This window comes from Cyprinodon tularosa, unplaced genomic scaffold, assembly GCF_016077235.1.
Source record: "Cyprinodon tularosa strain WSP-4 unplaced genomic scaffold, ASM1607723v1 ctg18, whole genome shotgun sequence".
Classification (NCBI taxonomy): Eukaryota; Metazoa; Chordata; class Actinopteri; order Cyprinodontiformes; family Cyprinodontidae; genus Cyprinodon; species Cyprinodon tularosa.
This window is the reverse complement of record NW_024038608.1, coordinates 2,058,777-2,073,777: the sequence shown is the minus strand read 5'-3', so window position 1 is coordinate 2,073,777 and position 15,001 is coordinate 2,058,777. Positions and strand designations below refer to the sequence as shown.

The following is a 15,001-nucleotide window of genomic DNA, read 5'->3' as shown; positions in this document are numbered from 1 at the left end:
AAGGAGAACAAACAGTTTGATTATCAGCATCAACTTTGTTTACTTAACTATTGCACAATCTTACAAACTCAACAAGATCAAGATGTCCACAGGAAATGTGAAACTGGAGTAACATCTGTGTTTAAATGAAAAATGAATACAAGAACAAACTTAATAACCAACAATGTCTAATAACAAATGATGGGATAATAACCTACTTTAAATAACAAAAAATAGTAATTATAAAACAGTAGTAGGGAAAATTAACAGTTCTTTTGCAGAAAGATGAGCATATCTGCTTTTTCTGGAAGGATACAGGATCTTTCAGGGCTTATGGTGTCTCCAGCCGTGGAGAACACCCTCTCAGATGGGGTGGAGGAAGCCTGCACACAGAGGTAGTTTTCAGCCAGTCCAGATAGCAAGGGCAGCGTATCTTGCTTGTTCCACCACCACAGTGTGGCGCTATCCCTGCAGGGGATGGAGGGCAAGCTTTTATAGAGCTGGATTTCCTGATCTACCCTCTGGGCTAAGGAAAGACGGGGCTTTGATTCACAAAGTGACCGCAGCTCGTTGAGCTTCCTCCTCGAATAGTTCTTCCAACTTGCGTAACTTGCGTAACTTACGTGACTTGCGTAACTTACGTAAAAAACGTGACGTAAGTCGTGCTCCCCAGAGCCGACGCTCTAGGCGCTGGTGCTGCGGGAATCGAAAAAAGAACTGTTCAGCGAGCTGCCAAACGATGCCATGGAATCGGAAAATACGGAACCGGTTCTGAACAGGAACCGGTTTTCGATTCCCATCCCTATTTTTGCTAATCACTTCGTTTAGTAAACAGGATAGAGGAAAACTAGGCAGGATTTGTACTTTCTGGATCTTGATTATCCACAATAGGTTGTGCCTATACATTTTGATACGTTTTATCCAGCCCTTAGCAGCAACAAGGACCATCAGCATATGCTAATGCAGGGGTCTCAAACTGGTTCCAGAAAGGGCCAGAAAGTAATTATGTTAAGACTGGACTCACTTCATGAGATGACTGGAGTCTGCTGTGCTATTGCTTGGTTGGAAAGAAAACCTGCAGCCACACGGCCCTTTCTGGAACCAGTTTGAGACCCATGTGCTAATGGCATTGGCGCTAGAAAGCACACTGCTTCCTGGTTCTTGCTCCTTTCCAACTGTTAGCACATTTTTTGATAGCACTTATTAAGGTGTCCACAAATGTACTTCCACTGTGGCTAAAGTGCCCTTTTTACCCATTTGATGTCTTCTTCTTCTTCTTCTTATTGAGTTTTATTGGCGGTTGGCAAAAAACGTTAGGTGAGCATTACCGCCACCAACTGGTATGGAGTGTGGACTACATGGCAAAAAAAAAAAAAAAAAAAAATTAAAACTATACCCTATTATACAACCTAATCTGTTTCAAAAATTCAAATATAACCTGATATCCTCTGCTTCCTGATTCCTTCTGCAATAAATCGACAATGTCAAGTTTCATTTTCATATCACTAAGTTTCCTTATTAACCTGTTTCTCTGTATCGAATATTTACTACAATTTAAAATGACATGTTCCACAGTCTCATCTTCCCCACAGTCACATTTCCCTGTCTGATGTTTCCCTATCAAAAATAATGATCTATTCAATCCAGTGTGTCCTATTCTAAGTCGAGAAATAATAATCTCTTCTCTCCTGTTCCTTTCTGATCTTCTCATTGGTCCAATTCTCTTTTGTATTTTATAAAGCCACCTTCCTTTCTTTTCTTCATTCCATAACTTTTGCCACCTCTCTTTTGCTTTTTGTTTAATTATACCCTTTATTTCTGTTATACCAAAACTAACATTAATGTCTACCCTTAACTTATTGGTACTCTCCTTAGCCAACCTGTCTGCCCTTTCATTTCCTTTTATCTCGTTATGTGCCGGAACCCAAACAAAATTTACCACTAGCCCCATCATATTTATTCTGTAAAGTGTTTGTTGTATTTCAAGTAATATATCTGGTCTACTGACTGACTGATTATTTTGCAAACTGACTAATGACGAACTGGATTCTGAGCAAATGATAGATTTTAATGGTCTTACCTCTTCCACCCATTGAACTGCTAAAAGCAAAGCTAGCATTTCACCGGTATATACTGAAACTCCATCACTAATCCTTTTTCCAACATTAATATGAAACTGTGGTATAATAAATGCTATCCCTACCTTATTAGCAGTATTTTTTGATGCATCTGTATATATTTGTATATAATTATAATAGTTATTTAAGTGTTCTTGTACTATATATTTATTCATAATATGATATTTATCTTTTTCCTTCTTTTCTAATAATGAGAGATCAACTTTAGCATCAGGAAGTATCCAAGGTGGAATTGCTGTTATTGGAACTGTCTGACATATATCTAACTGATTTAAATTAATTTCATTAACTTTAGTGTTTATTACCCATCCAAAGCTCTTTAATTGTTTCTTTTCCTTTTCCCATCCAGGTTTAAGCACCTCTAATGTTGGATGATCCTTCCTTTGTCCCTGTAAATTTGACCAGTAGGTTAAAGATAATTGATCTCTTCTAACTTTAAGTGGCATTTCTCCCATTTCAACCTGTAATGCTGCTGTTGAAGAAGTTCTAAAAGCGCCAGTACATATTCTTAAAGCCTGATGTTGAATGCTATTTAACTTATGGAGGTTTGTATCTGCTGCTGAGTTATAAACTATACATCCATAGTCAAGGACGGACCTGATTAACCCAGTATAAATAGCTTTTAATGATTTTCTATCAGCTCCCCATTCTGTTCCAACTAAACACCTCATTATATTTATTACCTTCCTACATTTATCGATTATATTCTTAATGTGCACACCCCATGTCATTCTTTCATCAAACCACATCCCGAGAAATTTAAATTGTTTAACTCTTTCCAAATCCTGACCATATAATTTTAAGTTAGTTTTTTCATCAACTCTTTTCCTTGTAAAAAACATTATTTTAGTTTTCTCTACTGAAAATTTAAAACCCCATTTATATGACCATTTTTCTACCACTGAAATTGCTTCCTGAAGTTTCTTTACAATAAATTCAAATCAAAATTTCTTCCTCTTTTCCACATTGCTCCATCATCTGCAAATAATGAGAATCCCATTCCACCCTCTATTTCTTTAAACATATCATTAACTATCACTGAAAATAATAACGGACTTACTATACTTCCCTGTGGTGTTCCATTTTCAATTTTCCAACTCTCAGAATAATCCTCCCCTATCCTCACTTGTATTCGTCGATCTTCTAGAAAATTTTTAATCCATCGAAACATATGACCATTTATACCCATTCTTCTAATTTTAATTAATAACCCTTCCCTCCACATCATGTCATATGCTCTCTCAATGTCAAAAAATACTGCCACAACACTTTCTTTATTCACCTGTGCCTTTCTAATTTCATGCTCTAAACACAAAACTGGATCCATTGTACCTCTACCTCTTCTAAAACCACTCTGATAAGATGATATAAGTCCCTTCTTTTCAATATAATATATTAATCTTTCATTTATCATTCTCTCCATTATTTTACATAAGTTGGATGTTAACGCTATTGGCCGATAATTTCCTGGTTTTGATTCATCTTTCCCTGGTTTTCTGATTGGAACAATCACGGCCTCCTTCCAACTCTTTGGCAATTCCCCATCTTCCCATATCCTATTATACATTTCTAATAAAATATTTTTAGAAGATTCACTTAAGTTGCTAATCATAACATAATAAATTTGATCTTTTCCTGGAGCTGATAATTTATATTTTTTAAAAGCCCTATTCAGTTCTGTTATTGTAAACAACATGTTCAACGGTTCATTTGTATCTTCTATTTGCTGTAATAAATACTTGTTCTCCAAAATAGTCTTTTCTCTCCCTTTTTTCCCTTCTTGACTAATATTTTCAGAACTATGAATTTTAACAAAGGTATTTACCAACATTTTTGCCTTTTCTCTGTCAGTAACTGCTGTTATTTCTCCTTCATTTAATATTGGATATCCACTTGTTCTTTTAATCCCATTCATCCTTTTAATTGTTGCCCACACCTTAGAAATATCTGTCTCCCTCCCTACTGAATTACAGAAACTCCTCCAATAATCTCTTTTTGCATTTTTAATAATTCTTCTTACATTTGCTTGTAATTTCTTGTAGTTGGTCAGATTTTGAAAATTGTGATTTCTTTTTAATAATTTGAAAGCTTTATTTCGTTTCTTGATAATCTCCTTACATTCTGATGTCCACCAGGGCACCAACCTTCTTTCCCTTCTCCCACCTTTCTTCCTTATAGCCTGATTAGCAGCTTCTAAGATAGCATTACATATAGAAACATTTATTTCATCAATACTACCACTCATATCCACTTTTAACATTTTCATTTCACTACTATTCCTAAAGGTTTTCCAATCTGTTGACCTAAAACACCATTTCTTTATCCCTTTTATACAATACCTTTCTATATTTAACTTTATTTCAATCAAAATAGGATAATGATCACTTCCTATAGTTGTTTTATTGATTACGTGCCATAAACAAACACCTGCTATAGAATTTGAAACTAATGTTAAATCAATTGCTGACTCTGTATTATCTCTAAAATTGATTCTGGTTCCACTTCCATCATTTAGACATACCAAATTTTTAACATCCATTATTTCTTCTATTATATCCCCATTTTGGTCATTATGATTACCCCATAATGTACTATGTCCATTAAAGTCCCCACACCATATAACCTTACCCTCTAAATACACCCCAAGTTCCTCCATTAAATCTATTGAAAGTCTTTTACATGGATTATAGAAGTTGATTATTTTAAATGGCCCATTTACTGTCCAAATTTCAGTAACGATGTATTCTAAATCTTTACCTTTAGCCAGTAATCTAAATTAAATTCCCTGTTTTATGAATGTTATACACCCTCCTCCAGATCCTCCCTCTCTGTCTCTTCTTATGCTTTCATATCCTTTTATAACAAAATCAAGATTTATTTTAAGCCAAGTTTCCTGAATACATATAATATCTAGATCTTCTTTAAATTCTTTAACAAATCCTTTAAACTCTTGTCCGTTTGCAATAAGGCTTCTAGCGTTCCATTGTAAGATGTTCAGATTTTGTCTTCCTGTCCTCCTGCCTTTCCTTCTGCCCCTAGTCTCTTATTTATGTGTTCCCAGGATATGCCCTTTTTACCAAAAAACCTCTCTGCTCCTTTCACAATTATTTTGATTTTTTCTGTTTTTTGTTTAACTTGATCCGTACATTTATGACATATGCAATGAACAGCAGAATATTTTCAATTGTTAGCACATTTTCCATCCCACTCTGTTTTTGTTCTGGTGTTGGATTTGACTGAACTTTCTTTATCACTTCTTTTGGCTTCACTCTTTTAGCAGCTTCTGCATAACTTATATTACTAGTGACTTTTACTTGTTCGATTTCCATTGCTTTTCTTCTGACCTCACATCCCCCATAAGTCACTCTATGTTGCCCTCCACAATTACAACAAGTTTCCTTCCCATTTTCACATTCATCATAGCTATGCTCTCCTCCACACTTTGGACATCTTTGTTTTCCCCTACATGCTGCAGCGATGTGTCCATATCTCTGGCATTTATAACACCTGAGAGGCGGAGGGATATATGGCCTTACAGGAAAGCACATACACCCAACTTTTACCCTTTCAGGAAGAACATTTGTTTGAAACTCCAACATTACAGAGAGACTTTCCACTCTTTTACCTTCAACTGTTCTCATCAATCTTTTAATTTTGCTTACTTCTCCTCCATAAATACTGCATCGAAACTTTTCCAGATCTTCCTCCACCGGAATACCTGTTATAACCCCTCTTACTACTTTATCCTCTCCCACAATCTTTACCTGTGTAATATTTTTTTTACAAATACTCTGGGCGCTCATTACTTTTTTCTTCTGTTCTTCATTTCTTACTGTAACCAACAGATTTCCATCTCTAAGGATCTTAGCAAATGTTATCTCTCCAAACTTCTTTTTTAACTCTTTCGACAGAGCTAATGGACTGAGATGAATACCTTCATCCTCCTTCCTAAACTTTATTATTAGTTTAGCTTCCTCACAAACAATCCTCTTGCAAACTGCATTATTTTCATCCGAACTGTTTCCTTCAAGACTCCGTTTGCTACTTTGTCTCTCTGACACATTCCCTTCTCTTCTCTCTCTTCCCGACCCTCTACTACCACGCACAGGAGTCCAGCCAACTAAATCCATCTCATCATCTCCTTCATCCTCACCCTAAGACGCCATAGCAGTCCAGTCACAAACCAGTTTATGCCAGCCGCCAACGTTCAGCCCTTCTCCCGCCTTGCCTTTCTCCTCCAAAGCCCAAAAAACGACGCCTGTCCCAGCAGCTGTCACACCGCGGATGGAGCCACCCATTTGATGTCTTTGAAATTGAGCCCTTAAGTAGAGGGGAAACAGGTGCAAACAGTAGAGCAAATGAGGAAACACAGGTGCAGAGATTTGACAAATTAATAAAAGGCTCTGTTTGAGGAAAATATGGTAAAACAAGGGAAAACATTGGAAATAAGAGGAGACCGAATCAAACAATCCACATTTAATGACTAGAGAAAGTAAAGTAAATGCTAACAAATATGAAGGCTAGAAAACCCACCAAACTTGGGCTACGTTCACACTGCAGCCTGAAGTGAGCTAAATCCGATTTTTTTTGCCCATATACGACCTGTATCTGATCTTTTCATGGCAGTCTGAACAACACAGATCCGATTTTTTCCAATACGACCCAGGCCACTTGGCTATTTGGTCCTAAATCCGATACAAATCTGATCTTTTCAAATGCGACCTGTGTGTGAATGGCCAGGTCGCATTCATCCGATCTGAACGCCATTAATACCCGACATAGGTCAGCATACTGCGTCTTGCTTCACAGAAGTGGAAACAAAAACAACAACCATGGCAGATGATGATGCGGAGAGCAGTATTTATGTTTAACCATATTGAAATTAATGAGTTTTTATGGTCGGAAAAGACCGCTAGATGCGTGCCGGCACTACCATCCATGTTTACAGGGCACGCTAGCCTGTGATGTCATTGCGTCCTCTACTACACATTCGGGACACTTGCGTTGTATGACTGCAGTTTACACAGGCGATCATATAAAAGTCGCATATATTTGGAAATATGAACGGCAACCCAAAAAAAAAAAATCGGATTTCACAAAAAAATCGGAATTGAGCATCAAGACCTGCAGTGTGAACGTAGCCTAATATGGCAAGCTCTAAACGGCAAAAATAACAAAGTATGGCAAGACCAAAACAGACAAAACTAATAAAAGGCTAGAGCCAAAACGAAAACCAGAAATCCTTAAGAATTCTTTCAAATATAACCGAGCATGGAAAAAGTACAAAAGAACAGATAACCTTAAAACTCAAAGCTCAAAATGAAAAATAAAATCGAAACAGACTCAAAAGAACCCCAATCAACCATGTTACGTTGCAATTGTGACGTTGCAATTGTTTTTTCAACATCAAATTTATAATGCAGCACGGGTCCAGTCTTCTGTATAAACAATGTAAAGCAAGAAAAAGGTGAGAGCAGTGGATTTACTAGCCTCAAAGTCTATAGAAAGACGATAGGACAGAAATGGGCAAGTAAAGTTGAAACTAACATTTAACAAGCAGTTGAATCTTCTTGTACTGTAATTTCAATCATCTGTATTCTTTATTCTCTCTATTATGTTTGGACAAACTTTGTCAGCATGTTCCAAAACTTTGTGGCATAAAAGTTGCAAGAGTGGTTTTCTTTCCAGAAACAGTAGGGGGAGTAGACAGACCCCTCAACAGTCTGAATTAACACTTAGATTATCAACGCAGGGACTTAGAAGAGGATTTACCAAAAGCAAAAGTGCTGCTTTAAGGTAAACATGGTAATGAAAAGCTCTTTCAATGAAGAAAACTACTGTTTCTGATTGATTGGCCTAGTCAAAGTTCCATTTTAAAATCTGTGGGGCTCACATAAAGGCACAGTGGACAAATGTGGCAGAAGTGTTTTTTTTTTATACAAGGAGTAAGCAAATGTTGTGTAATTAAATATTAATTTTAAATCAAATTTTTACTTTTTAAAAGCTGTGCGTCAACCTTGGTTTGAAGACATAGTTCAGAGGAGCAGCACTGTTGTTTACAAACCATCTTTCAAGCCTCTGACGCGTTTTTCCTTTTCTAACAGTGGCATTTTAATGATAAATGAGACGCTGTGGGCGATGAAATCAATGTATCTCTGCTGTTACTTTAGTCTCGGCTCTCACCCACTAATGAACTGTGAGTTTCCCAGTCTGGCTCTTTCCGCCTCCCAAAAACAGCGCTAGGAGATACTAGAGAGGGGAGATTTCTCCGAGCTGTCAGTGGCACCGGGAGGATTAAACCCTGAGACCCGGGAGGAAAGACGCACAGCAGACCGCCTTCATTACTCCCTATCAGGGGCAGCTGCGTGGATACCATGAGGTAGAAAGTAGGGGATTTACACTGGGAGAATTTGGGAATTAACATCTTGCTTTCTTTCACCTGTTCCATTGGAAAACGAGCCGAGAGGAGGAGAATGGAGCTGCGGGGTTTCAGGTAGGAGGCAGATTTGGCGATGTGGAAATGTGTTTGCGCCTTATAAGTTGATACTGGCCGGTGACTGGGAGCCGCGCGGACTGGGCTCGTTATTATTGTAGAGGAATATATTTAAAGTGTGTTACAGCAATAGGTGGAGAGGCGCGAGACGTTTGACATCTACCAGCATTTTCAGTTCATTGTGTATATGTGTATATATATATATATATATATATATATATATATATATAAACGTGGCGTGTGCGCGTTTTGTCACTATTAGAACTTCTCTATTGATGATTAAAGGAGTTGAATTGTTTTGCTTTTTAATTGGCGTATTGGTGCCACCAGTAGTTCTGTTCAGAGGTTTGCTGCACAATTAATGAACACACACATACAAATACAGCTCTTCAAAAATGTGTTTTACTCTTCATACGTCCTTGTTTGTTTTTTTTTTTTTGTCTTTACATTTGATTAGACATTTATGGAAAAGGATTAGGACCACTGAAATTTTTTCTAGCATTTCTGTATAATGCTAGAAAAAAAAGTCAGAATTCTGACTTTAATCTAAGAAATCTCATTTTTTCCTCAGAATTCTGACTTCAATCTCAGAATTCTGGCTTTTTTTCTTAGAATTCTGGCTTTTTTTTTCTTAGAATTCTGGCTTTTTTTTCTTAGAATTCTGGCTTTTTTTTCTTAGAATTCTGGCTTTTTTTTCTCTCAGAATTCTGACTTCAATCTCAGAATTCTGGCTTTTTTTTCTCTCAGAATTCTGATTTCAATCTCAGAATTCTGTCTTTTTTTCTTAGAATTCTGTCTTTTTTTTCTTAGAATTCTAGCTTTTTCCCCTCAGAGTTCTGATTTTGATTTCAGAATTCTGATTTTAATCTCAGAATTCTGGCTTTTTTTCTTAGAATTCTGGCTTTTTTTTTCTTAGAATTCTGGCTTTTTTTTTCTTAGAATTCTGGCTTTTTTTTCTTAGAATTCTGGCTTTTTTTTCTTAGAATTCTGGCTTTTTTTTCTCTCAGAATTCTGACTTCAATCTCAGAATTCTGGCTTTTTTTTCTCTCAGAATTCTGACTTCAATCTCAGAATTCTGTCTTTTTTTTCTTAGAATTCTAGCTTTTTCCCCTCAGAGTTCTGATTTTGATTTCAGAATTCTGATTTAAATCTCAGAATTCTGACACTTTTTCCTCAGAATTCGGCCTGTTTTCCTCAGAATTTTCTCAAAATTTTCTGAAAATATATTTAAAAAATCATTTAATGTAATTTGAGTGCCTCTTCTGGAAATTACTCCTTTTTAGCTCTTCTTTTAGAGATGGTAAACTGGTTAGGTGTGTTGACTGCTCCTGTAGCTAACATGCAGTCAGCTGCTTCATAAAAATACCACTTTTTGTTTGCATATATAAAACAAAAACTATAAAGAAGTAATGGTGTACATTTTGCTTTAGACAACATCAGTGACAACTAGAATATTGTAAAAATCCCCAATCACTCTATTGTTTTAATATGTAAGCTAGAGAAAAGTTCTGGAGTCACTTTTTAGCTAGCAAACTTAGATTTATTTTAATATTGTCTTATTAGATGTTTTGAGGATTGATCCTCTCTAAGTCTGTGAACCATGTGAGTGCAGAATAGGACAATAGAAGTCATTGCTAATAAAGGAAAGCTACATAAATGCTTTTTTCAGGGGAAAAATGTATAATCTCTCAGCTTTTCTTTTTTGTGTGTTTAATATTCTTCATATTTTACAGTTCAAATCCCATCAAACATTTGTATAAATTCAGCGAGTGAGTGGTGTAAAGTATTCATGGATGAAATTTTGATTCCAGAAATGGGGGACGCAAGTAATTTTTAGATATAACTCTTATATACAATTTAAAGGTGTTTTCTAGTAGTTTTTCTGTTTGTTTTCTCCACTTTCTCTTCCTTCTCTGCTATTCCTCTCCTGACAAAATATTGTGATGCATGACATGAACAATTGGACAATTTGAGGTGCAACAATCCATCTAGATTAAAAACACATAGTTTTACAGTTATGATCATGGATATATAAAACAACATTCATAGATTGTATTTGGTCATTTCTTGATTATGCTACTAATAATAATATATAATAGTATTTTTCAGCACCTTTAAAAAAACCAAACACATTTCACAAGGTTATTGAAAGCTTTATAATTCGAAGGAAGATCTTGAAGTGGATATGTGGCTTGTGGGCGTTATAAACTCAGGGAAGCGAGCTTCAGATTGAGCTGCGGTTTTCCGCTTGGCCCTAGTGCTCAACGAGTGTCTGTGCACTGTAGCGAAGGATTGTTTTTTGGACAGTAGAAAGTGCAGGGAACCAAAACAAACTTTTGAAAAATTAGGGGACAAGTGCCCCATTAACCCCAAAGAGAACATTAATGTTGGTCTGACAGCAGTATTAGTCTGAAGTTTTACCAAAACTTCAGAACGAATCTTTTATTTTGTAACTAATCTTTTATTTTATTTTTTTAAGAATCTTTTATTTTTTCAATCACTCTCTTTAGTCAGGCTCTCTGGTATCCTATACCTCCCCTATTTTCCCAGTCCTCATCCTTTATTATCTTCATTTCAAGTTCAAAATTTCCCTTTATATACTATATATCCTTATAATTTTATTCTGATTTGTTTCAGACAGAAATAACTAACTACTACCGTAGTTTCCCGATACTATAAATTTTAACCTAACAGCCATCATGTTGTGCCATATTTCTTGGAAATTAAGCAGGTGTAGCAGATCATTAAGGTATACAAGCAGTCCCTTGTAACCCAATTGCAGAATTGAAGCTGTAGAAGTATTTAATTTTTTTATTTATTTATTTTTTTAAGTTTAATTCAATTCTGTTTATTAATATGGGTCCAAGCCACAACATGTCATCTCTAGGCATTTTACAGAGACAATTCAACAAAATCACACAGTCTGATTGGTTCAAAGTTTTCTATCTAAGGAAAACCAGTTGATTGCATTGATTCATTCTCCAGGATGGTGTCACAGCCAAACAGGAACAGACGAGGCAAAGCTACTATGAGAAAAAGCAGAGAGAGCTGAACGTTAGAGATTGAACTAACAGACTCTGCAGAGTAGGAGAATAGAGATAGAATGATAAAATAGGGGTCTCTATGTCCTCCGGAAGTCTAAACCTATAGCAGCATAACTACAGAGATAGCTCAGGATAACCTCAGCCCATCTAACCATAAGCTTTATTTAAAAGTAAAATTTTAAGCCTACCCTGAAGACAAGAGGAATGAAGCGTTTCTTTTAGCAGTCCTCTCCAATGGACGAGCCCAATCCCTAAGCAAATCAAAATGTACTTGAATGGATTCAGAAAAAAACAATGTTTTTTTTTCTTTCCGATGGGAATTAAGTTGTTGGAAAAAAAGACGTCAGATGTCTAAATGGGGTTTTGAGTAAATCCAATTGGCTTTAAAGCACAATTTTAATATGTTTGCACATTACTTCAATACCAGTATTTCGTTACCCAAGGATGCATGGAAATAGACATAAAAGATGTCTATATTAACATGTCTATTGATATCTAGATGTTTGAAATTTCATAAAGTAGTGTTTAGTTGTTAACGTCAACGATTAATGCGCTGCCTTAAACTAAATTCGAACCAATAGGTTGAAAAGTTTGTACATACATTTCTTGGCTAATTTAAGGACTGGCCAACACTGACATTGGAGGTGACTGACCAGTGTTTAGGATACCACAATCATAAAGGACTGCTTGGATGTAATATTAGGTCTTATTCACTGTGAAATGTATCACTGCTCTGCATTCCTGTGGCGACTGTAACGCCCCTCTATGCCATACCTGATGTTTATCGTAATTTCATTTTTTTTTAAGAAAACAGGATGCTAGAGCTCTGGGAGAGTGATGGAAACCTGATATTATGAAAAGCCTACTGGAAAAATACGTTTTCTCTCAACTTAAATCACATTTTTTCTGCAATGTATGACAGTCAGTTGTTTTCTTGTAATTGTTTAACCTTGATTGGCATGTATTGTGAAACAATACGAGTAGTTGTGCTAAAAAGGTGTACTATAACAGTGAAACCTGCTTTTCTTCTCTTCATATGAAGCTGTGCAGCAGCAGAGCTGTTGGGGTTCCCCAGATGGCTTGTATCCATTAAACTCTTGGACTATGTACTGGTCAGATTTGTGTCAACATGACCTCTGAATTCCCCACATCAGGTTATCCCTAAAGATCCATCCTCAACACCTTTAATCAGATGCTCATGAATGGAGGATTCTAGATTGTGTTTGCCATGGTTTTACCTTTTTCTCTCTTCCAATTGAAAACATAAACTCTCCAACCTCTGCTGTTAAACAAGTGTGTAGCTAATAATGCATAGAGTATCCTCTGTTGTGAGCATCCATCGGCTCACCGTGACTCCGTGCCTGCCTGGCAGTGGGGTCAGTTGAGACTCTCCACCGATAGCCCCAGAGGCCTTGAGCCAAACGTGACCAGCAAACAAAAAGCCCAGACACCTTGTCTGTTTGTGTCCATCTCCCCTGAGCTGTTCATGTAAATGTAAGTCAGACCTGCAAAACCCAACTCCACCACCTGAGCCTGGTCATTTCAGGTGAGTCTCTGTAGCGTTTGATTTTCTCTTTTTAGGGCTGAAAAATCCATTCCCCAGTCCCATGATGACATCTAGGAGGATGTTGGGTGATGGATTGAGTGTGTTTTGATAGAAAGGAAGGAAGATGACAGTGTTCTCACTTCCTTGTGTATTTAAACTGTTGACGTGAGTGAACTGGAGGCCTTTAAAGTCTTATTTCTAAGCTTCACCAGTCTGATGGACGTCATGTATGACAGTTGAATTGATTGCTAATGACTTCTCTTAATTGCATAAAAATACATGCATATGAATTAGGTTAAGCATATTTTCTCTTACAAGAAGGAAGAACTCTGTAATGCCTCATACCGAACATTACACAACTGGAGTGACAAAAAAAGCCCCAGCTGCTCTTATTTCCCAGAGTAATGAACCTTGGCTCCCTATAACCTTGTCATCACTGCTTTTTCATTTTGTTTTCCTTAGAGCACCTTTAGTAGGTCAGTTGGGGAGATGCTTTTACCTCCGGCGGTTTTGGCCATCACAATTTAGACCGTTTGAGGATGTGGAAATTCTTCTGCATCAACAGGACATTGACCTGGTGATGTTTCTTTCCATCTGTTTTGTACAACAGAGTATTAAGGCTATACAAGGAGGTGTTATTTAAAATAGGAAAGTCAATTCATAATGCTACAAGAATTAAATATTAGGTCAACGAGATTAAAATCTGAACCGAATCCAATACAAGCCAGAAGAAAAACAGATAAGATGTAACAAAATTAAAGATGTAGTATTAGAAAAAATCACGTCTGGCCCCAGGGCGGCTGTGGCTACAATGCGGCTTACCACCATCAGTGTGTGAGTGAATGGGTGAATGAAAAGCACCATTAACCATAAAGTCTTACCTTTATGAGAAAGAAATTGTGATATGATAAAAGTCATAGCATTTTAAAATTAAAGTCACACCGGAATACAGGAGTAAAGCATAAAATTATGAGTTTAAAGTTGTTATATTAAATTAAAACAGATTAAAATCTTATGAGATAAAAATTGTAACATTAAGAGAATAAAGTCTGTACTTTACATCACACAGTTGCACCAGAATTAAGTCGCAACAATATGAAAATAAAGTTTTAAAATTACAAAATCAAATTGTAATTAGGGCTGAAACAATTAATTGGATTAATTGTGATTAATTGATTATTAAAATAATAAACAACTAATTTAGTAATCGATTAATTATTAACTGGAGTATAGAGACTGTGAAATATGCCTTTAGCTGACAGAGCAACATACTTGGAGAGGTAATTGTATCAATATTATAAAAAAAACGCAATGACCATTTATGTTAAAAATAAACTTTTTACCTGTCAAAATTCTCATCAAGTGGAAAAGTTTTAGTTTCACTTGGTTTAATTTCATAAAAAATGTTCTTTAAGGAACCTCTTCTATCCGATTATTAATGGAACAATCGAAAAAATAAACGGCAGATTAATCGATTTGCAAAATAATTGTTAGTTGCAGTCCTAGTTGTAATATAACGTGTGTAATATATAATCCAGTATTATGAGATATGAGATAAGAGGTAAGTCTACTATGATTTAAACCCTTATGAAAGACAGCCGTCATCCACCCGAGTTAAAATGCTTTGCTGCAGTGTGGGTCACCTTGATTGATAACTTTGTTAAAGCTTTTATCTTAAAATAACTTCATATTATAATTATTCTGTATTATTATTGCAGCTGTATTTTAATATGACTTTAATCAGACTATTTTCCTAAGCGTTTTGACTTTATTCAAGATCTTTGCCCTAATATTTTGGCAT

At 36.1% G+C, this 15,001-nt stretch overlaps 1 protein-coding gene across 13 annotated transcripts in view; it reads left to right on the top strand.

Annotated features, from left to right (window-relative positions):
* dmd (dystrophin) overlaps nt 1-15,001 on the top strand; it is a 400,034-nt gene that overhangs the window by 48,529 nt on the left and 336,504 nt on the right. The window contains exon 1 of one of the 13 annotated variants that reach the window (XM_038282145.1): nt 8,592-8,610. The exons of the other annotated variants lie outside the window; for them this stretch is intronic. The gene's annotated coding sequence lies outside the window, so the exon portion shown is untranslated. Of the gene's footprint in view, nt 1-8,591; nt 8,611-15,001 lie in introns of those variants that run through there. 13 annotated transcript variants of the gene reach the window in all.